The sequence below is a fragment of the Chiloscyllium plagiosum genome, unplaced genomic scaffold, assembly GCF_037043375.1.
Source record: "Chiloscyllium plagiosum isolate Xiang-an unplaced genomic scaffold, Cpla_swu_hap1 HiC_scaffold_16, whole genome shotgun sequence".
Classification (NCBI taxonomy): domain Eukaryota; kingdom Metazoa; phylum Chordata; class Chondrichthyes; order Orectolobiformes; family Hemiscylliidae; genus Chiloscyllium; species Chiloscyllium plagiosum.
The window spans coordinates 52,191,103-52,218,642 of NW_028270154.1; the positions used below are offsets into that span (position 1 = coordinate 52,191,103).

General features: G+C 39.7%; 1 protein-coding gene across 4 annotated transcripts in view; it reads left to right on the forward strand.

Annotated features, from left to right (window-relative positions):
• Window positions 1–27,540, forward strand: part of rnf44 (ring finger protein 44) — a 150,532-nt gene that overhangs the window by 30,832 nt on the left and 92,160 nt on the right. The window contains exon 1 of one of the 4 annotated variants that reach the window (XM_043703743.2): window positions 23,399–24,655. The exons of the other annotated variants lie outside the window; for them this stretch is intronic. The gene's annotated coding sequence lies outside the window, so the exon portion shown is untranslated. Of the gene's footprint in view, window positions 1–23,398; window positions 24,656–27,540 lie in introns of those variants that run through there. 4 annotated transcript variants of the gene reach the window in all.

A 27,540-nucleotide genomic window follows, 5' to 3' on the forward strand; every position in this document is an offset into this window, starting at 1 on the left:
AACTGCAATCTTGGAGTCATTTAAACTCTAAATTAAATTTCCCACCGATGTATCCACACCAGCACAAAGATTTTCTATTTAAAACTTGCTAATATTGCCTGATTCTGTCATCCTCCATTCATTTGCTGCTGAAACCCACATCCTAGTTCCTTTAGACTGAATTATTCCAATCTTCTCATGGCTGGCTTCCTATCTTCCATGCTGCATAAGATCAAGCTCCTCCAAAGTTCTATAGGCCAAATCTAAATTGTCAGCATGACCCATTCATCCATGATCCTAGTATTCACTGACCTATATTGGTTCCTGGTTGAGCAATACCTTAATTTTACAAATGTTGATTCTTTGTTTAAAGTTACCCTGTTATGACCTTAATCCTTCATATCTCTGCAAACTGCTTCAGCAGTACATTCTCAACACCAGAATCACCACTACCACAACCCCCTTACACCCCCCCACGGCACCCCAGTCAAAATCTCCAAAACATGTCTTCTCCACCAATTTTGGCCTCTTGCACATCCCTGATTTCAACGAGTCCACCATTGTTGCTCACACCTTGAGCTCTGAAAGCTCTAAACTCTCAAAGTCTCCTTAAACCTCTATCTCTTACTTTTTCTTTCCAGGATGCTTAACTTATCCCTTTGACCAAGTTTTGGTTGTTTGCACTAACATGTAGCTACATGCTAAATTCTGTTCAACAACATTTCTTTGAGGTGCTATGGGGCATTAGAAGGCATAATATAAATGCAAGTTATAAATGTTCAAATGATTTTAAAATAGGAATACATCAATTTAAAGCAATACTATTTGGCAATGTTGGAGGGTCAGCTCTGAGGAAAGGTAAATTGAATTAGCCTTTTTTCATTTTAGAGGTTTAATGATGCTATTGGATGTTTACATTCTGAGCATCTTTAAGGAGATGAGGCAGAGGTGGAATTGTCCCTCTCTCTGTTCCAGAAGTACATGCCAATTTGTGTTTATCCCATCCATCTCTACTGGCATAGAATTAGAAAACTGAGAGCTGCATAAGCATTCTAATATCATGAGGAAAAAATGTTATGCACAGAGAGCCTCAATATTTGCAGAACTAAGAATGATTATCAGTATTACGTCCTTGTATTAAATGATTTTGCTGTTAAATACTGCTTATATAAAACCAGGCATTTTTAGTCAGTTTTATTTCTGCTGTCACTCCACAAAACTTGAACAACACTGATTATTTGTTCCCCATATAGATATTTTTTAACAAACTGATTCAGACCATTCTGGAACAAGTGTGATTTTAACCCAGGCCTCTGGCCCAGAGGTAGGGACACTATAACTGTGCTGCAGGACCCCTCTCCTCTATGACTATATACATCCAGTCAAATGCTCACCTAATTATTCATTCATTGACATATAATTGCCTATCCCTAGGTCCATTTCATCTGATACTCCTGCTTGTCCATGATGGATTGCAGCTTTATTTTTAAAAAGTTCATGAAAACCAAACAAAACAAAGACTACAAGTGACAACATATTGTACAAAATGACAGCATGTTATATTCCCACTATTTTGTTTCCTTGGTGAATTTCACTGTTTGTTAATTTTCCCAGACGCACTCCGATGTCCAGCGATACATGAATTCAAACAGTAAAGACAGTAACTGTGCAGTTTCACTGCTGTGTCAGTTTCTTTCTCTCTCTTTCCTGCACTGGCCTCACCATGTGCTTCCTTTGTCTGCTCTTCTCCCTTTTTAAAACTGCTGTTGTTTTGACTTTTGTTTTCCAAAGTTCCAAAACAATGCAACAGCATATAAAACAGTAATTGCTGCTCCTGGAATTCGAGGAAATCACCTCCAACACCTAAAATACCTCAAAAAAGGAGCAGCTGTTACAGCCAGAAGTTTTTACCATCCTCCATCTTGGATTACCCAGAGTCCTAGATCTCTCAGAATACAGGGAGAACTAGCCATTTGAATACAGAACTGGCTCAAAGGTAGAAGACAGAGAGTGGTGGTGGAGGGTTGCTTTTCAGACTGGAGGCCTGTGACCAGTGGAGTGCCACAAGGATCGGTGCTGGGTCCTCTACTTTTTTGTCATTTATATAAATGATTTGGATGCGAGCATAAGAGGTACAGTTAGCAAGTTTGCAGATGACACCAAAATTGAAGGTGTAGTGGACAGAGAAGAAGGTTACCTCCGATTACAACAGGATCTTGATCGGGCCAATGGGCTGAGAAGTGGCAGATGGAGTTTAATTAAGATAAATGCGAGGTGCTGCATTTTGGGAAAGCAAATCTAAGCAGGATTTATACACTTAATGTTAACGTCCTAGAGAGTGTTGCTGAACAAAGAGACCTTGAAGTGCAGGTTCATAGCTCCTTGAAAGTGGAGTCGCGGGTAAATAGGATAATGAAGAAGGCATTTGGTATGCTTTCTTTTATTGGTCAGAGTATTGAGTACAGGAGTTGGTGCGTCATGTTGCGACTATACAGGACATTGGCTAGGCCACTGTTGGAATATTGCGTGCAATTCTGGTCTCCTTCCTATCAGAAAGATGTTGTGAAACTTGAAAGGGTTCAGAAACAATTTATAAGAATGTTGCCAGGGTTGGAGGATTTGAGCTATGGGGAGAGGCTGAACAGGCTTGGGCTGTTTTCCCTCGAGTGTTGGAGGCTGAGGTGTGACCTTCTAGAGGGGCATGGATAGGATAAATAGATTAAGCCTTTTTCCCTGGGGTGGGGGAGTCCAGAACTAGAGGGCATAGGTTTAGGGTGAGAGGGGAAACATATAAAAGAGACCTAAGGGGCAACTTTTTCATGCAGAGGGTGGTACATGTATAGAATGAGCTGCCAGAGGAAGTGGTGAAAGCTGATACAATTGCAACATTTAAGAGGCATTTGGATGGGTATATGAATAGGAAGGGTTGGAGGGATATGGGCCGGGTGCTGGCAGGTGGGACTAGATTGGGTTGGGATATCTGGTTGGCATGGACAGGTTGGACCGAAGGGTCTGTTCCCATGCTGTACATCTCTATGGTACTAATTAGATTTCTATTAGTTATTATCGATGTCACACTCACGGCTGAATTTCTCTTTTGAATTCCTTTCAATAATTTCAATAATAAAAAGAACACCTTATCCACCTCAACAAGAGTGAGTGTTTCTGTCGTGAAGGTACTTCATAGGACTGTTCGCTTTTTAGCTTCTGAAGTCAGAAGGCAGCATTCATCTCCGTCTCCTGAAAGAAAAATGATAAAGCCAGCTGCATTTGAGAGCCCATGACAGGGATTTACACAAGAAGCATCACAGTAGATAGAGTATGCTGCTGAAAAAAGCATAACAGTTCAGGCAACATCTGACGAGCAGGAGAGTCCTCACTGTCTCCTATGAGAAGCATCACTAAAAACAGTAAGTTTCATTTTCTTGTCATCTCCCAATAATGTAAATTTCAAAAACACAATGCTTCCTTTTTAGTTATTTTCACGTTTCCTTCTTCAGAATGATATCTTGCACTTTGGGATCTTTTATAGCTATTCTCAATTCTTTAAGATCTCGCAATCAGCATGTGACTACATTTGGATACACAGCCAATTCAGCTGTCCAATTACACTTTGCAATTTCTCCATTTCAGGTCTCCATCTTTTGGTGCAGCCTGTGTTTGACCAACTGCAGTGGGACTAATGTTTTCGAAATAAGATTTTTGATGCATTCTGCTGGATCCATTCTGCTTGATTTCCAATCTAATGTACATAAAGCCTGGCTTCCAGTTTCAATTCTGCTCCCAGCCCATGTATGACAGTTTACAAACCCCATAGAAAAGTTTTCTAAAGATACCTGAAAGGTTCCTCATGCTGCCAGTGAAACATTGCAGGATCAGCTTTCAACTTGAGACAACCCGACTTTAATCAGGTGGATCTTACTGAGAAGTAACAAATTCTAGAGACAACATTTAAACCACATACATATTGTCCTTTCTCTGTTTGCTGCTCTTTGAAAAGAAACACTTCCCTTTTGAGCTGATTTCCCTAAAACAATACAGCATTAATAACCATTTATCTACATTCCTATGTATTGTTGGTAACAAAGCCAAGAAAACTCAAACATTGCTTTTCCTATTGTAGATAAACCTACTCTTTTATGTCTTGGTTCCCCAGTTTTTCTTCAAATCCCAAAATGCTACTAGCCTACCTCTAATCTTCAGTCCTAACAGAAGACGCATTTTTCATGTGTGTCTATTTAATGAGATAGGGCTCAGTGTACCGCTCTGGCATCTCTGTGCAAATTTCCTCCAGCTTTGCAACTTTTGCAATTTGGCAACTTTGATTAATTTGTCTCCTAATTCGTTTGTAACCACTAAGACTTCTTAATCACTTGGGCTTCTGCCCTTGGTGACTTGCCTGGGCTGTACTATATTCCTTGACCTTGTAAAACTATACTCTCTACCTTGCCTTCTAACACTTTCTGGATTATTGCTTCCTCAGATGAATAGGATTCCTCTCAACACTGTGAAATCTCTTTTTCTAGGGGCATGTTTGCACCTAGAATCACTGTCCGAGCTTATGCTCTGTTTTATTGCCTTTGATGTTTTCTCTTCATGTTCCAAATCCATGGGCCAGGCCTCCAGCCCTTAATCTTGCACATGTAACCATTTATTAAATTTACTAATGGCTTTCCCTGCTGTACCTATAAAAGTTATGATTAGCCTGTTGTGGTAAATGTTTGACTTTCACACTCCATTCTGGTAGTTGTCCTTTGAGACCAATGGCTTTATTTGGATGATCAGAACGTATCTGTCCCTCATCCAAAAATCTGTCAGTTACGACAGTCTGATCCTCGTAGTTGTGTACAATGCGGTCATGAGAGTTACTTGGTTCCCAGACACTTTCTTTTCGTAGCCATTACATTCTGCAAGTTTGTACTCCATGCTGGTTCCCATGTTCTACACTTAGTTCAATCTTTACCATCTTTCCTGGGACTAGACAGTCTTTAAACCTCTCCCTTTATAATACATCATGTCTCCCTGATTGAAATTGAAACTGGTTTCCAATTACCTTGCATGATGTCTTAAGGCTTGCTAAATTCTTTCTGTTCCACATTACAATGAAAGCTTTTCTGCTTGCATGCAATACATTAGAATTCTGAAAAATTCTGAAAAAGGAAAGCGAATTGTGCTCCATTCCCAAGCTGGGGAGAGGGGGTTGATCTCTGATTACTAATGGAACTTTAGCATTTCTAACAAAATCTAACTGATACAGACTATAGCCTCCAACTATCTGCAGTGAATTCATAGAGTGAATGCCCATGTTACTGCAGGCAATAATTTACTGTTTGGCAGATATGCCAAAATTTGTGAACCATTTGTCCATTTCTGTGCAGTCCCTTTCACACTGCATGCTGAAAGGACATTCTGCCCCCATATTCATAACTATTATGTTCATTTTTGCACATATGTCTCTAAATTTATCCTTAGTTAAATTTCTTCTCATCCTGAACTGCATTACAAGTGAGAAATTCTGCTAATGTTCCAAATTTGCTCCCTATCTACTTTTGCAGTCCTTATCCACAATTATTTTCTTATGTTAATTATGTATTATTGTCAACTGATTTAAATCTGGTTGCCAAATCAATGATTCATAAAATGAATTGTTTTCTTTCATCCATGCATTGAAATCCCTTGCTCAAGGTGGACTTACTATCGGCCATAACAGCATCCATCAGTATTTGTTACAAATATCCCATCTATTACGATGTCTTTTATAAACATATAATAGTTTTCATTCCTGTATGACTAACTGAAACTGCTAAACATCTTGAGGACAGACGGAAAAAATTGCCTATGTAGTCTTAACACAATTAACATTTTGTCTTCTAAATTTCTCCACTGACATCAATAACCACTCTTTATTTCGTGGAGAGTTATGTTCCATTAATGGAATACAATAACTGTCCTAATTGTGTAAATTGAAAATTTACAGTTTTTGCCATCGCTTTGTCAATTTCCATTTCCAGTGTCATGTGTGATTTTACTCAGTCTATTTAATAATGATTGTAATTCACTGGGCCATCTGTGCTAATAAAACTTTTTATTCAGCTATTGTTGCAAGCAATGACTACTCTTTTTAAAGATGTTAGTCTATCATTCTGAAATCTGAAAAAGGTGAAATTTGCAGATGCCTTAACTTTCTTCTGTTCTGTACTACTCGAGAGTGTTGTAAGCATTTCAGCCAGTAAGTCTACACACTGTAGACATAATGTTTAATACTGCACAGTTGAAATATTCTGCTCCCAATGCATTGATCACTAAGTTAAAAAGTCCTTGTGACCAATATAATGCTCCCTCTGTGATCCCTATCTTCTTCATCCAAATCTTCCATTTTGTTTCATTTAAAATAGTCTATTCTACCATTTGGGTAAGTTTGAGACATAATGGTCCTTCAAATTGCACCTAAAATCTTGATTGACCATATCCTGGATACTTCCATGCTTCAGCGTTTTATTGTAAGTCTGAAATTCTCTTTGCTTCACAAAATTGTCAAAAGCCCTTCGAACTCATTTGTCTGAGTCAAGATTCTTGTTTTTTCACTTTTACCTGCAATCCATATCTAGATCTTTTTGTCAGCTCACTAATATTTTTTCCTCCATTTACTGTCTTATGGCTAACTTCCCTATTTGTGCCATGGATATTGCTGGAAAGGAATTTTTTCAAAGGAATTTAAGTGCTTCTGACATTTTATCCTCACCGTGTGCACTTATTTTCGATCTCATCAATGCTTGAAATCTGTCTAATTATGACACTTTGGCACAGTCTAATAAAATAAATGCCACTTGGGGAATTTCTAGATGAATTTCCTCCAGTCTTGCATATACTCTACTGAATTATATTATGTACAATTCTATGAAACTATCTTCACTTAATTGGTGAATTTAACCCTTGTTTTCTTTTAGGCCATAGGAGATTCTAGTTTCTTAATTTAAATTTTTATTTGTCTGTGCACAGATATACACATCAAGAAAATGATGTACACTCAGAGTTTATTGCAAGAACATAAGTATTATATTGTTTTTACAGATAACAAGCTTCCAATACCAGGTTATACATTTACTCACCCCATCTCCACTGAATATTATTCTCATAATTCACATTCCAAGTTGACTATGGTACACATCATCTAATCCCATCATTACATATTTACATCTTGAATGGTTAATACGCACTATGTGATTGCCAGAAAGCTTACACTGTCTGTTTCCCTTTATAGATCCACCTATTGTCCATACTCTGCATTTTCCATTTTGTTCACTCCTTTCTGAATTTGTGAAAATCTAACCGTACCCCAAACAATTATCATATCATTTTTTTTGATAAATTTTACTTACTAAAGCTCAATTTGTCCAAAACTTTATCCATGCCTAAAACATCAGGCTCCAATTCTGCAAAAAATGTCGTCACTTGTCTTGTATAGCAAACGTGCCAAGCTACTACTCGTTTCTTCTTCAGTAAAGAAACTACCTGGGTCTACAGGTTACCTTATTCTTCCACAGTTTAATGGTTTGCTTTCAGGAAATGAGTTTGATAATCATTAATAAATTTTAGATTCAAGCGATCTTTCTAAAGCTCTCTTCAAATCTCTCTTTAGTTAGAATAATGTTTAGTTTTTCAATCCCACACTGTCTGTAAGTAAAGGTTTGTGTTCAAAAAGCAACTGGAATCAGTGAGTTCTGAAAGTAGCCTCTTTTAATCAGCAATCACAGCACAAGTCCGAGGCAGTAATAGAATTCCAAAATACAGTTCTTACAAGAGCCCCTTTATACACAGTTCCTACATATATTAAAATTCCATTACAATGGTGTTAGATTATTTATCTGTAGTACACAAAAAGGTTTGACGGGCTTCTGTCCTAGGAGACAGGAGATGGGTTAAAACATGTGCTAAGTACTGGTGGCTACTTCTGTCTGCTTGCATAATTAGGAGGTGTTAGTCGTTTTGTCCTTTAAGTTAGTAAATATTAGTAAACATACTCTGCCTGTATGCTCTAAATAAGTTAAATATTATACCTGTACTTAATAAAAGAATAAAGGATATTAAACTGATTACTGCAGCTGGATTGTGAGATTTGTTTACAATTTGCCAGTATAAGTTTCATTCATTCACGCAATTTAATGGAAATGCTTAAGGGGATAATGGCCCAGTTAAAAGGCATTTAACAGGTACTTCATCTATTCAGGTCCAGGAGATAGGTAAGAACAAAGAACAAAAAAAACTTACTGCCCAAGAAGAGGCCCTTCGGCCCTCCTAGCCTGAGCTGATCCAAATCCACTGTCTAAACCTATCACCCAATTCCGAAGCATCTGCATCCCTCTGCTCCCACCTACTCGTGCATCTGTCCAGACGCACCTTTAAATGAATCTACTGTACCACCTCTACTACATCTGCTGGCAATGCATTCCAGGCATCTACCACCCACTGTGTAAAGTACTTTCCATGTGTATCCCCCTTAAACTTTTCACCTCTCACCTTGAATGCGTGACCTCTCATTATTGAATCCCTCACCCGAAGGAAAAAGCTTATCTCTATTCACCCTGTCCATACCCTTCATGATTTTGTAGACCTCAATCAGATACCCCCTCAATCTCCTTTTTCCAAATGAAAACAATCCTAACCTACTCAACCTCTCTTCATACCTTCCCTACCATGCAACATCCTCGTAAACCTTCTCTGCATCCTCTCCAAAGCGTCCACATCCTTTTGGTAATGTGATGACTAGAACTGTACACAGTATTCTAAATGCGGCTGAACCAAAGTCTTGTACAATTTTAACATGACCTGCCAGCTCTTCTATTCAATACCCTGTTCGATGGAGGCAAGGATACCATATAACTACCTGACCACTCTATCCACCTTCAGGGTACAATGAACTTGAACTCCCAGATCTCTCTGCACATCAACTTTTCCCAAGGCTGTTCCATTTACAGTATACAGGAGAATCGACGTTTCGGGCATAAGCCCTTCTTCAGGAAGGGCTTCCTGAAGAAGGGCTTATGCCCGAAACGTCGATTCTCCTGTTCCCTGGATGCTGCCTGACCTGCTGCGCTTTTCCAGCAACACATTTCCAGCTCTGATCTCCAGCATCTGCAGACCTCACTTTCTCCATTTACAGTATAGTCTGCTCTAGAATTAGACTTCCCAAAATGCATCACCTCACATTTGCCTGGATTGAACTCCATCAGCCACTTCTCCGCCCAACTCTCCAGTCTATCTATATTCTTCTGTATTCTTTGACAGTCCCCTCTGCTTTCTGTTACTTCATCCATCTTCATGTAATCTGCAAACTTACTGATCAGACCAGCAATGTCCTCTTCCAGATTATTTATGTATATCACAAACAACACTGGCCCCAGCACTGATCCCTGTGGAACACCACTGGTCACCTTTCTCCATTTCGAGAGAGTCCCTTCAACTACCATTCTGTCTCCTGTTGCTCAACCAGTTCTTTATCCACCTAGCTAGAACACCCTGCACACCATATGACTTCACTTTCTCCATTAGTTTACCATGGGGAACCTTATCAAACACCTTACTAAAGTCCATGTATATGACATCTACAGCCCTTCCTTCGTCTGTCAACTTGGTCACTTCCTCAAAGAACTCTATTAAGTTAGTAAGGCATGATCTCTGCCGCACAAAACCATGTTGCCTATCACTGAGAAGCCATTCTTTTCCAAATATAAATAGATTTTCTCCCTCAGTATCTTCTGCAGCAACTTTCCACTGCTGATGTCTGGCTCACTGGTTTGTAGTTATCTGGAATATCCCTACTACCCTTCTTGTACAAGGGGACAACCTGAGCAACCCTCCAGTCCTCCGGCACCTCACCTGTGTTTAAGGATGCTGCAAAGATATCTGTCAGGGCCCCAGTTCTTTCCTCTCTCTCCTCCCTCAGCAACTTGGGATAGATCCCATCGAGTCCTAGGGATTTGTCCACCTTAAAATCCTTTAACCTACCCAACACATCTTCCCTCCTTATGTCAACTTGATCCAGGGTGACCAAACCTCTGTCTCTAATCTCAACATGCATCATGTCCCTCTCCTCAGTGAACACTGATGCAATGTAATCATTGAGAATCTCACCGATTTTCTCAGGTTCGACACACAACCTTCCTTCCTTATCCTTTAATGGACTAACCCTTTCTCTAGTTACCTCCTTGCTTCTTATATATGAATAAAATTCCTTGGGATTCTCCTTAATTCTGCTTGCTAAAGTTATTTCATGACCTCTTTTAATTCCTCATTTAAGATTGGTCCTCCTCTCTCGATATTCCTCCAAAGCCTGTCTGTTCTTGGCTCCCTGGACCTTATTTATGCTTCCCTTTACCTCTTGGCTAGTCGCACGATTTCTCCTGTCATCCATGGTTAATTGATTAGATTCCCTACAGTGTGGAAACAGGCCCTTCGGCCCAACAAGTCCACACCAACCCTCCAAAGAGCAACCCACCCAGACCCATTCCCCTACATTTACCCCTGACTAATGCATCTCACACTATGGTCAATTTAGCATGGCCAATTCACCTAACCTGCACATCTTTAGAATGTGGGAGGAAAACTGAGCACCCGGAGGAAACCCACGCGGACACGGGGAGAATGTACAAACTCCACACAGACAGTTGCCCAAGGATGGAATCGAACCCAGGTCCCTGGCGCTGTGAGGCAGCAGTGCTAACCACTGAGCCATCGTGCCTCCCTTCATGAACCTTGCTTTCCTGTCCATGTTTTCAAAAGGACGTGCCTAACCTGCACTATCTTCAACCTATCTTTGAAAGCCTTCACATATCAAATGTGGACTTGCCTTCCAATATCTGCTCCCAAACCACATTTCCCAGCTCCTGCTGAATTTTGATATAATTGGCCTTGGTCCAGTTTAGTACTCTTCCCTTAGGACCACTCTCATCTTTGTCTACAAGTATTCTAAAACTTACAGAATTGTGGTCAGTATTCCCAAAGAAATCCTCCACTGCAACGTCTACTCCTGGCCTGGCGCATTCTCCAATACCAAGTTCAATATGGCCCCTTCCCTCATCGGACTATTGACATACTGCTCTAGAAAACTTTCCTGGATGCTCCTTACAAATTCTGCCCCATCCAGACCTCTGACACTAAGTGTATCCCCGTCAATGTTGGGAAAATTTAAATCTCCCATCACCACCACCCTATTGCCTCTACATCTTTCCATAATCTGTTATCTATTTGTTCTTCTACCTCATGCTCACTGTTGGGAGGCCTGTAATACAGCCCCAACAATGTAACTACACCCTTCTTATTCTCAGCTCTACCCATAATGCCTCACCACTCAAGCCCTCCATAGTGTCCTCGTTTAGCACAGCCATGATATCATCCCTGACCAGCAATACAACTCGTCTGCCCCTTTTAGTTCCCTCCCTGCCCTGTCTGAAGCATCTTTATCCTGGGACATTTAGTTGCCAATCATACCCTTCCTTCAACCAAGTCTCTGTGATTGCAATAACATCATACTCCCAGGCACCAATCCAAGCCCTAAATTCATTTGCCATACCCACTATACTCTTTGCATTAAAGTATATGCACTTCAGGCCACCAGTTCTTTTGCGTTCATCTACTCTCTGCCTAGTCTTCCCTTTGGTAATGCTAACTTCATGATCCTGTTCCTTACAGTCTCTAGTTTCCACCTCACTGTCTACTACTCTTCTCTTCTGGTTCCCAGCCCTCTGCCATATTAGTTTAAAACCTCCCTAACAGCAGTAGCAAAAACTCCCCCAAGGATAATAGTACCAGTCTGGTTCAGTTGGTAAAGGCTGATTAATATTATAATGTTTCATGGAGACTTGATGGAGATGATATTATTCTGTATGCTGCACTTATTCAGAGGTAAACACGCTTGTTGCAATGGCTGATAAGGTGTGGAAATGCAGTAATGGGTTTGAAAGGGGTGTTTTTAAATTTGGATACTACAGAACCTTGGCGGTTTTATGAATGAATGAGTGAAACAGTGTTATAGAAAATAATGGGTTCGTAAAGAGTTATGAATGAATGAACGGCAATCCTGTATTAGAAAATATAACGAGCTGGTGAGTGAGTTAATAAAGCCTATAACACAATAGCTCACACCGTGAACCATCCTCTGTAAACAATATTAAATACCAAGGGAGAAAAGCTCGCAAGGTAGAGTTCAGGCATCTATTTTCTAGTTAGAGTTTCATTTACATGCCCACCCCACAAACTTCCAATTCTGATTACTTCTTCCATATGAACACATACAAAGACACCCAATAAAATGTCCATCCAATTATCCCTTAACATATCGTCATTCCCTGTTCCACAATTCCACTTGGTCTTAGGCTCCATACCCACAGTCTGTTAGGCGATAACATCGGAGATGTAGAATCAGAGCTATCTTAAGAAAATTAAAGTTGTTCTGTACTTTGGTTTACTAAAACTGCATATTTTCCTGCTTAAAATTGTGGAAATGTTGTTAGAATGATGTATTCATAAATTTCTTAAACTCTGAGAAGAAGCAGCTGTGATTTGAAAGTTCTTTGGTGTCCTCCCAGCATCACTTCAGTTTCAAACAAGGAAGGCTAGTGATTAGTAGTTTTGAGACAGGGTCGATAGAAATAGCATTCAAATCTTTCAGTTTTCTCTGAAAATGGTGTTGATCTGCCTTATGCTAACCAAGTCTTTCAAGAATAGGAAGACAAATTATGTGCCTGTATCTTTTGAATGTTTGCATGTATGGATAACCTTGAATTCCTAGGTAGCACTAACACCTGGAACAGAAGTAAAAAAAAAAGGTCATTTTAACAATTGTTTGAAGTTTGCCCTTGTGAAAGAATGAAAAGTATGTTTCTGCAATTTCATAGTTCACACTGACACAAAATTCCTGATTAATTTGGGGTATTTTAATGATTTTTTAAAACCACACATTATAAGATGTGATAGGCCCAGATTTGTGGATTTTAAAAAGCAGTCTATAAATCAAATTGGAATAAAGTTCTTCTGAGTTGTCCTCTAATTATTATTCAAGTAAATTTGGAGAAACAAGTGAGTTAGTTTATTCAAGACTTGAGTGAGAACCAATCTATTGTTTGGCTAGTTCAGGTGCCTGTGGTCGAACTTGGGGGACAATATGCAAATTTCAGATCTTCGGACTGTAGAATCTGCTTTCTATTTTTCTAAATATTTTGTTCATCAGATGTAGGCATAGCTAGTTCGGCAAGCATTTATTGTTCCTCTGATTGTCTTCAGGAAGGTAGTGATGAGCTGCCTTCTTGAACCATTGCAGTCCTCAGAGTGTGGGGCATTCACAGTACTGTTAGGAACTGTATTTGATCCACTGACTGTGAAGGAACAGTGCTATAGTTCCAAATTAGGAATAGCATGTGGCATAAAGGGAGATTTACAGGTTATTTTCCCATGTATCTGCTGCTTTTATCCTTCAAGGTCAATATAAAGATGTTTGGAACCTTGGTGAGTTGCTCCATTGCTTTAGGCAAAAATACTAAATCAAAGAACCTTTAAGCAAATTGATAGAAAATAGAGCAGAAGATCTAAAAGCTATCTTTACTCAGACAATTCTTCAGTCACTTTCAGCTCCCCATTCTAAAAGGTGGCACAGTGGCTCAGTGGTTAGCATTGCTGCCTCTTAGTACCAGAGACCTGGGTTTAATTCCAATCTCAGGCTGTGTGGAGTTTGCACATTCTCCCTGTGTCTGTGTGTATTTCTTCCCACAGTCCAAGGATGTGCAGGTTAGATGGATTAGCCTTGGGAAATGCATAGTGATGGGGTTGGGGGTTTGGGAGGATGGGGTGAGTCTTTGGAGAGCAGTATGGACTTGATGGGTTAAATGGCCTGCTTTCATACTGTAGGAATTGTATGATGATATGAAGGGGAATCTCCTATTGGCTTCTTGTTCCTAATTACTAATCCCGACCTCAATATGTGGGTTTTATGTAAGCTCTGTTTTGATGCACTGTGATGTTCGGACAAAATAGCCTACCAGACCTACAAGACTCTTTTGTGAAGTAGAACCACTTGACTGATCATACTAGGTAGTTTACAACAGTCACAGAACTACTTATTTTCAGATGCAGTGAAAAGAGGAGAAAGTTAGCAAAACAAAAATTGAGTTTCATTTCTGATTATGCATTACCTTCCTGATGTCTCCACTGGCAGATTTATTATCACATACGCATAAATGGGTAGCTGGAAAGATCATTCAATTCTGGGTAAAACTTAATAAAGCTAACCAAATTGAGCTCTTATCTCAATATCTGCTATGGTACAAAATAAAAATTGTTGATGTTAGAAATTTGCCTCATAATGCAATAAATTATTTTCTCAGAATTAGTGAAAGTAAAACTTAAAGAAAAAAATTAAAAATTTCAAATACATAATGCCCAGCTGTTTCTGTGGGGGTAAAAATCTAGGAAATTGATTGCTAAACATTGTCAATATCTGTTTGAAGTTTTGTATGTTTATGAAAGTAAAGGCTGGGAATCAATGATAAATAATTCTTCTCCTACCTCTTATGTGAAGGAAGTTATTTTTGTCATTGTTTGTTTTGGCATATAATATACAAGTTGCTTTTAATCAATTTAAAGTTTTCAAAAAAAATAGGCAAAATGATGCTAGCTGCTTTGTTGTACACTTACGATTATTAACTATAAGCTCTGGTGAATGACAACTATCAGTTAATACTGTTGTTTTTTTTAATGTTTAAATGGCTGAAAACATGAAACTGGGCTCTCTCTAGTTTGTTGTTTCCTCCAGCTTCAATCGACACTATCCTAGGAAAATCTTCTCTCATGATGTCTGCAAAACAAAACTTGGAAGTGTATCTGACACTGTCCAAAAAATGTATTTAATTATAGGAAGGATAATTCTAAGATTTTGCTCAAAAGTCTCAGTTAAGACTAGCTATATTATAATGTAACTTTTTTCTGTGAAAATTAATTGAGCTTGAGAAATAAGTTTAGATCCATTCATGGAAATGAAACTCCTATTGTGGACACTAAATTATCTTGCATGAGTCTCCTGCAGGTTCAAAGGCAACAGTTAGTACAATCATCTCCTGTTTTTTGTTTCAAGGTAAAAGTGAGGACTGCAGATGCTGGAAATTAGAGTCTTGATTACAGTGGTGTTGGAAAAGCACAGCAGGTCAGGCAGTATCCTACTCCTCGGATGCTGCCTGACCTGCTGTACTTTTCTAGCACCACTCTAATCTAGACTCCTATATTTTCAAAGCTACTTTTTTGGGGTTTTTTAAACAAAATCATGCAATAAATTGAATTATGGAATTTAAATAGTACAACGATTGAGAATTTATACATAATAAAAATTTAATCATCATAAAGTTGAAGTAGGAGTTAATTTGATTTAACCTATTTTGAATTAAGGTGAGTGGGTTGTGATTGCAGCCATTGCTTATTTTCTTAAACATTTCCCTTGAATTGCTTTTTTTTTTAAAACTTAATTTGAAGTAAGTTCTAAATTAAAGTTGGTATATTTTAGTGCATATCTGCTGTGCTGCCAATTCTAATTGGCACTGCTGTGTCACCTTTGGGGGGGAAAAGATCATGAAACCTATTTGTCGTTTATAATTTTCTTCACAGACAGCTACTAACAATGATAGTGGTTCAGGGTGTAAAGTGAACAGCTCTTACATCTTGTTCAGATTTGGAAGGTGATTGCTACTTTGGCAACTCAGGTGAATCCTTTTTAATTAGCCACACGACATTGCCTGTGCCTCATAGCCATTAGTAGGATTGATTTATATTGTTAGGAGATAGGAAGGGCTGCAGATGCTGGAGAGTCGGAGTCTTTAAAGTGTGGCACTGGAAAAGGCACAGCCGGTCAGGCAGCATCTAAGCAGCAAGAGAGTTGACATTCCAGGCATAACCCTTTTTCAAGAGTGGGTCAAGATGGGGTTAAGAGTGCTTGGTTAGGATCCTTACTCCTCGGGATTGGTCAATGCGTAAGGACCACAGAATTTTGTGATAACCTTCGACAATACTTTATGGGTTGCTGTTTAATGCTATTGCTCTTTGAAGGGCTCCTCCTTCAGAGAATGAAACAAGTACTCTGGGTGTGATGTTATCCATTTTAATTTCCACTGTACATTTGTGATTTGGCTGAGAAGGCAACAGGCATCAGTCCTCACAGGCTCAGCCTCTCAGTGTGGGTAAAGACCCCTCGCCCTAATCTTCATATTCCTTACTTCTTTGCCCTCCCTGACAACCCCATCAGCATTGATCATCTCCACATTCCTACACGGCCCATTTATTTAAATGTTTGTTTCCCCACATTACCCTCTGAGCCTCAGACATACAGCATACTCATCCACAGTTCTCCACTGCACCCCCCCACCCCACCCCATAACTGTATCAAATCGAGAATGGTGGCCATTACTCTTTAATACTCTATTGTCTCTCGCCTTAATATATTGAGTTGACTCTCTTCACAATTATTGTCCTCTCTGCTTCCCAGTGTGTTGCCTCCAATCCCTACATGCGACTTTCACCAGCTTTCCTACTGCTGTTCGATCCCTGATTATGCTCGTGCACCTCTGGACTGACCATGGCCCTTCTTCCTTAGCAACTTGGAGAGGCATTCCTAACTGATGGTCGTACAGCTCCCCAACGGACTGGTTGAATTGGATGTACAGGGCTCATTCACCAGACCCCTGACTGACCAAGTCCAAGCCCCTGGACTGATATTGGACTTTCTCTTGACTTACTGTGCCTTTACCCTGACTAAAGGCTGTTTCCTTTAATCAGACTGAAGACTACTCCCCTCAGACTTGAGATATGTCCATTTCACTGACATACATGCCATTGTGTTTGCAAACTGCTGGTACTGGTATAGGTGTAACATTGATAAAGCACAGTGTCGTATAACAACATGGTTACCCCCTTACCTGATCACTCACAGGCTGCATGGCTTTGTGTCTAAACTAGATAGCAAGTCAAGACAGAAATATTGTAAGCCTTTATGCTCTGGCTGAAGAGGAAACATGCAAAAAAGCAAGACTGAGATGCTGTGAGCATCCAAAAAGGTGCAATGTGAGTGAGCAATAAAGAGCAAGAGCCCTGAGATGCATCCTGATTCAATTCATGAGTTCAGAGCTTGTCCCTGCTCTCAAAGTGCCCTGGCATCTGCATTAAAATGAAGGGTTTCGTGGTGCTCCAAAGTGCAGCACTGAAGTGGGGTATTGTATTATGAGTGAGTCAGGGATGTGAACTGAAGATACCGAGAGACCAGTACATTTGTGAAGCCAACATCCGTGGATGACTATGGTGAATAGGCTGTTGTTGGCAATGCAGTGTGCCCTGAGATATTCAGGACTGCAGTCTGGAGGAGCAAGTAGTGAGCTGGATCCTCTGACTTCCATATTGGGAAGCATTGCTGTCTAATTTCTATCTGGCACGTGGTAGAATAGAATAGGCAATGCAATGTCAGGGAGACAAGATTAGGTACAAATGGTATTGCACATAGATGCAAACAGACCTCTCATCACTCACTAGCGAGAATCTCGGCTCACTGTTCAAAGTTCAGTTGCAGAACAAGACTCTTTTTTTTTTCCTCAAGAGCCTCATTTCTGTCATTCGATGTTGCCAGTTGACTCTCCAATGCCCACATCATTCAGTGTCTGAGAAGATTCCAGCCTTTAGATCTAAAATAGAGGTGTGTCATGACATGAAAGAACAGTTAGATCAAAAATAACTTAAAGATACTTTAGTGTCATTGTCATAGAGTCAAACAGCATGGAAGCAGATCCTTTGGTCCATGTTGACCATAATCTCAAACTAACATAGTGCCTCCTGTCTGCTTCTGGCCCATATCTATCCAAATGTTTCCTGTTCATGTCCTTATCCAAATGTCTTTTAAATGTTGTAATTGTACCCACATCCACCACTTCCTCAAGAAGTTCATTCCACATGCGAATCATCCTCTGTGTTTAATAAAAAGCTCCCCTGCAGCCCCCCCCCACCCGCCATGCCTTTTTAAAATTTGTCTCCTCTCACCTTAAAAATCCCTAATCATAGAGAATGTCATTAACTCTATCTATACCCCTCATTATTTTATCAACTTCTATGAGGTCACCTCTCACTTACTGAAACTGTTGAAATTCTATTGGGAGATGTATGTTTGTAATGTTGAAATCTGTAGCTCAATGTGACTCAGAATAAAGGCTGATTCTAGTAACCAGCTATCAATTTGTAACAGTGCATTTGTGCAGAGACCAGTTTTGACATTGAGACAGGAAGCAGCACATGGGGAACTAATTTGGAGTGAGGGTTGGAGGGGAAGTGGAGGATTTTCAGCAGAGACCTCATGTTTGTGGAGCCTTTCTCCATCTTCCCTTTCCTGGACATCACACAATATGCTGCTAACAGAGTAGGAGTGATTTTGCTGGACTACATTGACTGTGCTGAATCATCAAGGTGAGGCTTTTCTCCATTCAATTTAAACTGGCAGACCAAGTGTGCAGGCCATTGGGTGGGATCCTACATTCACTCAATTCCTGCCATGATTAGTGCTCCATTTGTGTGGTCACTCTTTCCATCAATACAAAGAGCTGAAATATCATGTAGTTAGAAGGACCCATGCTCAAATGTTTCACTCTATTGTTTCATTTAATTGTGGAAGAACTTATAATCTGTTTTTATATTTCTTGCTAGTTTGTTTTCATTTTATTTGTCCCCCTGTATCAATTTTGGTCTCCCTTCCTGATTTCTAAAGGTTCTAATCAAGTTACTCATTGGAAATCTTAAAACCATTTATTTTAGTCTAATTCTAGTTTTAACTTTTAAGTAGCCACAGATTGATAGCTTTTCCAATTGAAGTTTTTGTTAGTCAATGGAATGCTGGCTTGTTAAGAATTGTGAAATTTAGTGAGTTTTGAGAAGGCTTCACCAGAGACTCATTGATGTTACCTAGTATGGTGACAAAACGTCTGAAAATAAACATTCCAGTTCAGCGAGCAAACTTGCATCCAATTGTGAAATTTCTTTAAATGGATTCAACAATGGTAATACCTTTGAGTGTCAAAGCATTTGTTGGAGATTGGCATTACTTGTTACTTGTGTGGAAGGAATATTACTCACTACATATCGGCCTGAACCTAGATGTTGTCCAGGTATTATTGCACATGGAATATTGTGCAGCCATCTGGGAATACCACACTTCGGACATTTATGGTGCCTTTGGTAAAGCAGTTTTGATCAAGAAGGGGAAAATGGAGAATGAGAGTAGAATTGCAGGGAACGTAGAAATAGACCATAAAAACGTCTATAAATATGTAAAGAGAAAAATATTAGGAAAGACAAATATAGATCCCTTAAAGTTAAAAGCCAGGGAAATTATAATAGGGAACAACAGAATGGCAGAAGAATTAAACACATACTTTGGTTCTGTCTTCACAAACGAGGGCACAAGCAGCTTCCCAAAGATGCCAGGAAAACAAAGGTCTAGTGACAAGGTGGAATTGAAGAAAAGAAATATTAATAAGAAAATGGTGCTGGGGAAATTAATGGGGCTAGAGTCTGTCAAAGCAGTGGGACTTGGAAATCTACATCCCAGAGTAATAAAGGAAGTGGCCCTGCAAATATTGGATGCCTTGGTTGTCATCTCAAAATTCTATAGACTCTGGAGCAGGGCTCCCACAAACTAGAGGATGGTAGAATTAACTTTGCTATTTAAAAAGGGAGAGAAAAACAGGGATACAGATCGAATGTGGAGGAAAATGCTAGTTGTCTATTATAAAATTTGTGATAACAGAACATTTGGAAAATATTAATTGGATTGAACAAAGCCACTATGGGTTTGTGAAAGGCAAATCAAGCTTAAATCTATTGTATATTTTTTTGAGGATGTAACTACTGGGGTAAATAAGAAAGAACCATTGAACATGGTGTATTTCAGAAGGCTTTTAATAAGGTCCTTCAAGAGTTTAGAGGGCAATGTTAAAGCACATGGAAAAGGGAGCAGTATATTGGCATGGATAGAGAATTGGTTGACATTCAGAAAACAGCATGCAAATAAATGAGTCTTATTTTTTCAAGCAGTAGACAGTGACAGGTGAGGTACTGCAAGCAGTGGTTCTTGGTCCCCAGCTGTTCACAATGTACACTGAACCTGGATGATGGAACCAAATCCAACATTTCTAACTTTTCTGATGACACAAGACAGGGCATGATTGAGTTGTGAGGAGGATGCAAGGAAGCTTTGAGGTGATTTATAAAAATTATATGGCTAAGCAAATACATGGCAGATGCAGTACCATCTGGATACACTTTGTGAAAAATAGAGAGGATGAGTATTCTTTAAATGATGTTATATTGGGAAGTGTGGATGTTCAAAGAGGTCTGGGTAAGCTTGAACTCCACTCGACGTAAGTAGGCAGACAGGGAAAGGCCAATAGCAAAGCAGCCTTTATTTCAGAAATAGAGATGTCTTAATGCAGTCATAAGGGTCTTGGTAAGACCACGCTTGGAGTAATTGCATGCAGTTTTGGTCTCCTTCCTAAGAAAGGGTATTCTTGCCATCCCTGGTACCAGCCTAGTAAACCTCTGCTGTACCTGTTCTATGGCAAGACTGTTCTATGAAGAGAGATTGATTCAACTGAGCCTATATTTACACTCATTTAGAAGGATGAGTGGGGATCTGATTGAAATATATAAAATTCTAACAGGGCTAGACAGACTAGATGAAAGTGAGGACTGCAGATGCTGGAGATCAGAGTCAAGATTAGAGTGGTGCTGGAAAAACACAGCAGGTCAGGCAGCATGTGAAGAGCAGGAAAATCAACGTTTTGGGCAAGAGCCCTTCAGGAATGAAGGGCTTTTCCAGCACCACTCTCATCTAGACAGACTAGCTGCAGGGAGGGTGTTTTCCTTGGTTGGAGAGTCTAGAACCAGGGACATAATCTTGGGATATGGAATAGATTAGAACAGAAATGTATTGTCACATCTACTTTTACATGGAAAAATACAGTGAAAAGTTTTATAAGTAGTACCACCATGGTGCCTACATCAATGTCAGAAGTCATACATAATAATTTTAAAGTAAAATTAAGACAAAGTTCAAAACAGTTCAGTGGACACTGCTGGGCTCAGGGCAAGCTGATTAAAGTGTGATGGAATACCCTGAAGATGTAGTCAGGATAAGACTGCCTGCCAGGGCACTGGACTTACCTGGAAGCCAAAGATAAAGAAGACCTCTACACAAGGTCGAGACCTCCATGTCAGCTCAAGACAGTCACACGTTTGGACTGAGATGAGGAAAAATTCCTTCAAAGGATAATGAACCTGAGGAATTCTCCACCACAAAGCAGCAGAGGTCAAGTCATTAAATATATTCAAGAAAGACAGTTTTTTTTGAAAAAGACTTTAAACACAAATAGGCTGCGGCTGTTTTCCCTGGAATATTGGAGGTTGAGTGTGACCTTATAGAAGTTTATAAAATCATGAGGGGCATGGATAGGGTAAATAGACAAGGTCTTTTCCCTGGGGTGGGGGAGTCCAGAACTACATGGCATAGGTTTAAGATGAGAATGGAAAGATTTAAAAGGGACCTAAAGGGCAACTTTTTCACGCAGAAGGTGGTATGTGTTTGGAATGGGTTGCCAGAGGAAGTGGTGGAGGCTGGTACGAATACAACATTTAAAAGATATCTGGATGGGTATATGAATAGGAGGGCTTTAGAGGGATATGGGCCAAGTGCTGGCAAATGGGACTAGATTAGTTTAGTCAGCATGGATGAGTTTGACTGAAGATTCTGTTTCCGTGTTGCACATCTCTGTGAACCTAGATGGGGTAGAGGATAAAGTCAGAATATCGCATTTGAGATATATGATCATACCAATTCTGTTGAATGGTGGAGCAGACTTGAATGGCCAAATGGCCTACTCTTCCTCATTTCCATGTACATGTTGGTCAGACTTAGGACAATACATTTTGGTGATATCCTGCGGCTGAGCTGTGGATCTCCAATAAGAAAGGTTGAGGGAGTTATGGCTTTTCTCATTGGAGTGAAGAAGGATGAGAGGTGACTTGTTATAGGTGTACAAGATGGTGAGAGGCATAGAGTGGATAGCCAGAGACTTTTTGCCAGGGCAGAAATGACTATCACGAAGGGCATAATTTTAAGGTGATTGGACGAAGGTTCAGGTGAGTTGTCAGAGGTCTGTTCTTTACCCAGAGAGTGGTGGATGCATGGAATGCACTGCCAGGAATAGTCGTAGAGTTGGATACTTAAGGGACATTTAAACAACCCTTGGATAGGCACATGGATGATAGTAAAATGAAGGGTATGTAGGTTAGTTTGATCGGAGAGTAGGATAAAAGGTCAGCACGACATAGAGGACCGAATAGTGCACTGTGCTGCACTATTCTATGTTCTAACTGCAATCATCATCATTCTTGCTAGGTGTGGCCCCAACCAATGACAGTTTCCCCCCTCAATCCCACTGGCTTCAGCTTTGCTAGGACTCCTTGACATCATACTCTGTTAAATGCTGCCCTGATGTCAAGCTGGACACCCTTACCTCCAAGTTATTTAAAACAGCACTTAGAAATTTTGATGGGGCTTGCTTTTGGTCCTCCATTTGCTAAGATACTTTTCAGTTGATTTCGTCACTTATGTCATGTAATACTGCCCTTGTTGCCAGAAGAAAACATTCCCTTACTTTCACGTTGGTCATTCTTTTGGATGTCCCACTGGACAATCCTACTTTTAATCTCTCCTATTTCAGATATACAGATCTTGGTGTAGTCAACACACACAATTAACAGCTTCATTACCTTATCTGACTAGTTTACATTAAGCATGATAAGATTTCATACATATTTTCTTTCTTGAATGAGCCAGTTTCCTTCAGGAAATATTTGTAGACCAAAGCTACTATCCGTGACAAACCTCGTTCATTCCATCCTATCTATTTGTCTGATTTTTGGCTGCTTATACATTGTCTCCCCCACCATTGCTTCATTGTAGCTGAAGGCATTCGTGTCAACAACCAGTTCTTGAAACACATCCGCTGGCAAAGCTTTTGGTCAAACCATTTACTGCATCTGACTTAGCTGGAAATCATTTTGTTTTAATTCCATATCTACAAAGCAGATATTTTAGATGTTAAAGAGTATAAAATGATTCACGTTGTTTGCATCTGGACTATCTGGATACAGTGAAGTTGTAACTCATTCCAGAATGAGGAGTGACAGTAAATTCCTGTTTTTTTTTATGCATGGCAATTTTGAAATGCATCGCCAGCCACTTCATTCAATGCGACAGGAAGCAAACATGCAATTCTCCTCCTCCTCCTTCGGTTTGGGTGCTTTCGCCAGTATAAATAGCCCGATTTCCGTGACCACAGTGACGACAGAGACTCGGATTGACAGGGTGCAGCAGTCTATTCTGGGAGCAGTTTGATCCTACTCTTTAAAACTGATTGTGGTGGTTTCCATTGAACAGAACGAACTCAACGTTTAAACAATAGTGAACTCGCTTTTTTATTTTAAGAAAAAAAGTACAACTTTGGATGTTATTCTTTCTAGAAATGACTTCTCTTTTGGCTATCAGGTCATGCGTTCCAGCTAGCTGAAGATTTTGGTCCACTTTAGCATGCTTAACTCTTTCATGGTTTCCATCGCTATTAGTCTGGTGTCTTTCAGTTGCATCGTGGGCATTTTGAGCTCTGGGAGGTCCCTCTGGTGTCTGCCAAAGAGGTCCAGAGGAGCAGGATGCAGGTCGTGCTCTGAAGCCAAGACACACAAAGAATGTAAAATTACTCCTCCAGCTGTAATCCACAACACGGCGATGTCATTGTGGGCTGGACTATCTTGTTGCCCGAAGCAACAAAATGTGACCTGCGTCATGCACGTCAGCCCAGGCCAGCTGAAGTGAGTTTATTTTCATTTGAGAGAGTCAGCAGCAGAGTTCATTTTCGCCGCTCTGCCTTCTTTTTGTTTAAAAGAGGCAGCGTGGGAGGGAAGCAGAACATTACAAAGAAGTCTGTAGCAGTGCTAACAAACTCCTGGACTGAAGCAAGTGACTTTTCAAGTGCTCACATATTGGATTTTTTTTGTTGATTTTTGCTTATATACATATATTAGAACAGATGTAGTCAGCTGGAGCTGAATAGATCTTGCCGACTATCTGCAGTCGTGTGTACATGTGTGCCTCTTGCCTGGGATCTGGGCTCAGCTGTCAATCAGCAGCGTTGTTTGGCGTAGCCAGTTTCAGGGCGCGCAGTCCAATGAAAGCTACACGCTGTGGGGGTAAAGCAGAGAGCTGCCAGCCGCTCCAGCCCATGCAACCCGGAGCATGCCCCGGCAGTAGCCGCTCGTTGGCTCTGCACACCACCCAATGCAGGAATTGAGAGCCCGCCTTGTGAACGGGGATCCGCCAGAAAACCGCATTGGTGAAAACCCAGCACGATTACTTACCTATTTATGTTTGGTGACGCCCCTGGACGGTTCCATTTTGAGCCTTGGAGGACCCAGGCAGGGGAAAAAAAATCCGAGAGAAAGAAAGAGAGCTCTTAGATAATAGGAAAGCACTGAACATGTAATGAGAGGTGAAGGAGGATGAAGTGGGCAAGATCAGCGATTAAAGCGATGTCAGATTAAAAAGCTAAATCAGGTATATGTGCATGCTTTTAAACGCTTTTTAAACACAGTATTGCGCATATTTCGGATAGCAATATTTGGGCGTATGTTTGCATTGTACGAAGGTTGCACCAAGGCAGCTTTGCTCCGATTGCATTCGGATCCCTATCCTTAGCTGGCTTTTGTTTGTGCTTTTTTTTTAACCGCGAGCAGCCCCCGCCTTGTTTTTGTTGGTGCTGCCTTATCTTTTTTTTATATTTCCTTATTTTCCCCCCTTTCCTTTCCTTTCAATGGTTGCTCAGCCTACGCGGCGACTTAGTGCGTCGGTTTATTTTTCTGTTGTTGTATTTATCGGGATTATTGCATGGTCAATGCCGGGACCGTTTGCATTTCTGTCGGATCATGTTGAGGCCTGAATTGTAACGCTGCATTGAGAAGAATGCAAAGGCCCTAGGCCTGCTAGCTGTTTGATGTCTAATAATTACAGATGAGCAAGAGTGACGGATTTTTAGTGACCCAACAAAGCTTTAGCGCACTGTTTGGCCATCTATCTATCTATCTATCTATCTATTTATTTATTTATTTTCTAGGGAGCGTGTGTTTCCTCGTACACTAATTGTTGTAATTGTTGTGAAATATTTAAACAACTCTTTCCAACTAAACTAGCAATTAAAAAAATTACAAAGCCTCCCAAAATTTTAAAGGTATGTGGAAGGCTTTGCAGTGAGTGTGTTTCTGTGGCCCTTCGTCTTTTGCTGCTGCTGTTTGGATTCATTGGGCTTCAAAACTTTTAACAGCACAGATGGAAAGCAGAATCCTTCTTTTCCATTGGCAGTAGTCTGGATTGCTGCCTTTATTGTCTACATTGTAAACTCAAGCTTGTTTTACAGTGTGGTTCAAATTCTGCAAAACTTCACGTAAAACATGCAATGTCCTATATACTGGCCTCCTCTGAAAAATAAAGAAACAATTTGGTAAAACCATTTTTTAAAATTCTCTGCATTTGTTTGCTATCTATTAAACAAGCAGAATATGTCTGTATTTCTTGTCATGCAAAGAATGCTTCTCAAATGAGAAGCAAATTTCATGTGTTGATCATGGTGATCATGTTGATTTATGATTTGGGGAAATTAAAATAATGGATTTAAAATTAAAGTAGGCACCTTTTTTATAGGCAGTTCAGTCAAAATCAAAAGTGACCCCGTCACCTGCATCTTTCACATTCCACCTTTTTGTGCATTAAAGGAAGTCCTCTGTGTTTGTCATTCCTTATTCCATTTATCCAGTTATCTCAATGTTTACTGTCCTTGTAAAGTGTGATCTGGTCTCCTGTGCTCTGAGGTAACTACAGAAATCTACCTTAGTTGTATCTCTTGTTCCAGATCTCTTCTGTATTGCTATTTGGAGAAGGCGGGGCAGCGAGATAGAAGAGACACTATTTAGCAAGAAGTGCTGGGAGGAAGCACAGGGAAGTGCTCAGGGCATGTATCACCTTTTCAGGGTCTGTGTTTACTTTTATTAATTGTTTACCTATTTTGTAGGGTCTCTGGTTTCTATTACAAAACAGTTAACAAGTGCTGTTCTACTTAGCAGTTGAGTTAATTTCTAGCAAAACTTTTATTGGGATCTACATCTACTGACCTTTAGAAATGAGACTGGATTGATTTTAAAATTACCATGAGTATTTGTTTATATAGATGAAAAATCCTGTTTCACAAGAAGTAGAAGTTTGGTTTTACAACACAGAAGTTGAAGCTTTATGATTTGTTGTGTAAACTGAAGCAAATAATATGTTATAACTTTTTATTTTGGTGGGATTGTTAAGATATTCTTTTGAACAATATATCTAATAATTCCTTAATTTATATCAGCAGTATTGGAAGTATTTTTTGATATTAGGCATATAGAGCAGTATTTTTTGATATTTAAAAAAATAAAATGAATGAATGTTTGGATACACACAGTAGAGAGTAAACTCTATTCAGTTAGTAACAACTTGCTAGTGAATATGAAGGTCTCAGCCCCAATCCAGAATTTAAACACATAATCTATGCTGGTGCTTAAATGCAAATTGTGCAATGCAGAATGCTTCCCAATGTGGAGTCTTTTTGATGAGATGTGAAATTAGTTTTGTGTGCTTGTTCCATTAATTTCAACTGGACATACTAGACAAAATCCTGTAGCACCTGACGAAGAGCCAGGACCTTTCTGTGTCAATATTAACATTTAGCATCAATGGTACAGATTAACCATTGGCTATCTAATTTGTTGTGTGCAAGTTGGATGGTGCAGTGCTTATCTACCTAATTGTGGTGACTGAAATTCAGAAAAGTTCTTCCTGCGGAGTGACTTGAGGTGGCCTGAGAATAGCTCCCTCTGTAAATACCGGTTTCCATTTAATAATTCATGCATAATTCCACAGAATGACAGCAGACTGCATTAAATGATCAGTTTAAACTCGGTACTGCATTGTACACTCATTGCCCTTTAGATATAATCTATATGCCTAATCTATTGTTTGTACAATAAGCAACATAACCACCATGGTGCATTCTGCATTTATTTTGTATGTATAATTTTGATTATCCAATCCATTTGCTGTTTGAGAAAGGACTTTTTTCACACTTGTTAAATAGAACTAATAATCACCACCATTACTATAATGAGCTTTCTTTCCTTTAATGTAACAGTGTTTTGATTTAGTAAATAGTCCCTCACACATTGGGAAGTGCAATTTCTGCATCTAACGCCCCACATATGTACAGTAGATTATCTAAACAATTCTGTATAGGTGATGGATACATGATGTTAAGAGTATCTGTCAGCATTTAAAACCTTTCCCCATACATTTTTTTTTGAATCATAGCAAAGGCACTTCATAATCTTCATCAGCAGTATGGTATACATGGAATTTCTGAC